Source organism: Sinocyclocheilus anshuiensis, unplaced genomic scaffold (genome assembly GCF_001515605.1).
Source record: "Sinocyclocheilus anshuiensis isolate Anshui unplaced genomic scaffold, SAMN03320099.WGS_v1.1 scaffold766, whole genome shotgun sequence".
NCBI classification, from domain to species: domain Eukaryota; kingdom Metazoa; phylum Chordata; class Actinopteri; order Cypriniformes; family Cyprinidae; genus Sinocyclocheilus; species Sinocyclocheilus anshuiensis.
The window spans coordinates 821,520-823,498 of record NW_015546060.1 but is presented as its reverse complement, the minus strand read 5'-3'; the positions used below and the strand labels follow the sequence as shown (position 1 = coordinate 823,498).

The window sequence follows — 1,979 nt, the reverse complement described above, 5'->3', positions numbered from 1 at the left end:
TTTTTATTTAAGTTCTTTTGGACTGATGCATGCAACACCCGCTGAGTGCCATGAAACAGCTTGAAAGTTCAAAGATAATTTTTTATATAACTCCGACTGGATTCGTCTGAAAGAAGAAAGTCACATACACCTAGGATGCCTCTGGGGTGAGTAAAACGCAGCCTAATTTCATTTTTGGGTGAACTAACCCTTTAAGGATTTCTCGTCACTAATGTCAACATTTAGAGCTGGAAAAGGAGCTAAACAGCATATATCAATATATTTTTCAGCCTTTTAATGATATTCACTATATATCTTGTTTAATACAAAATAACATTTTGTAAAAATGTAATAAAAAATAATCTGCCCTGGATGTTTTTCGCTACATTAACATGAATAAATAATATTAATATTAATATATTTTTTTTAATATTAATGTATGATTTTTTTATATATTAATTTATTTTTTTGTTAGTTCAATGCCTGTGACCTAAGATATTTACTTGTAGTAGCCTAAGTACCCTAAGATTTTAAGTTAATATTTTTTTATATTTATGTTATATAATGTTAATAATTCAACATTTGCACATTTCCACCTATCTGATGTTGATATGATAAATTTTTATGGACCAATATAACTATATATATTTTTTTATTATTACTAAAACATTGTAAAGCATGAAAAATGTCATGTCAGCACTTCACATATTTTTGAGTGATGTAAGGAATCAGTTGAATCAGTGTTTTGAACTGATTCATTAAAATGGACCACTTAAAAAGACAAATTTGTTTTAAAATCTGATATTAAAAAATGTTAAATGTATATTGTAAATATTAAAACATATCCCCAGAACAACTAACATTATTCAGTGAATCAAATGACTGTATGTAGACGTTTTAAACCCCCTAGATTTGTTAGTCTATTTAGATTCTATGTAAAAGTTGCCTCAGATTCTCCTGTATAAATGTTTGCTAAGTTGACGTGAGTTCACAGGATGTGACGGATATCATCAGCCTTGTTGTCGTGTTTTATAACATGTTGCTGTGTTGAGGGTATTTCTGCGGGGGGGCAGCATCCTGATGTGGACTTTCTGCCAGGCTGATGTAAGATTAAAATGTTTGCTGATTCATGTTTTAACGCTTCACATTCCATCTTCCTGTCCCTGTGTGACAGCATATTTGGCAAACATGATGGGTGACGTCAGTCTCACCTTGTTTTACCTTCTCTCGGTGGGAAAGGCATGCGGTACGCTTGTGTACACAGCGTCCTTGTTTAAACCCCTAGAGACAACAAGACTCTGCCAACTTCCCAGCGCTACTTTTGTAGGATTTTGTTTTTGTTTTTTCCCCCCATAATTCCATGGTTAATGTCATAATCTGAGTCTGGTGAGAGTGCTGAAGTGCAGAGTCATCACACAGAAGTGTGTGGGGCGTCTGTCAGCGTTCGGCCCACCCTGTCCTGAGGTCGTGCCTGGGCTGGGCATCTGACCTTAATAAGAGCAGTCAGTTCTCAGAGGCTCTGTGTTTGAGAGACGGTGCAGACACAGTCAGTGCTGAGGAGGAATGTCAGGTGCTTACATTTGGGTGTTTGTGTATATATATTTTTTTTTTTTTTATTTTATATATTTTTTTTTAAGTAAAACAAATAATAATTTTCAATATAAATTTAAATAAAAAATAATATGAATTATTAATAATGATAATAATTATTAATCATTCATATGCATTTATATTATATCACTGTGTGTGTGTGTGTGTGTGTATATATATATATATATATATATAATTAATAAAAATAAAATAATTAATATTACTAAAACATATTTATTGTCATTTTTATATTAAATAATATGTACATGTAAATGTGACTGTATACCCTCTAAAATATTTATATAGGTCAGTGCTTCCCACAGGTTTGAAATACTTACATTTACATTTACATTTAGTCATTTAGCAGACGCTTTTATCCAAAGCGACTTACAATTGGGGGATACATAAAG

At 31.9% G+C, this 1,979-nt stretch overlaps 1 protein-coding gene across 1 annotated transcript in view; it reads left to right on the top strand.

Moving 5' to 3' along the window:
• The window catches only part of LOC107699427 (calmodulin-regulated spectrin-associated protein 2-like), a 41,200-nt gene that overhangs the window by 16,529 nt on the left and 22,692 nt on the right, over window positions 1–1,979 (top strand).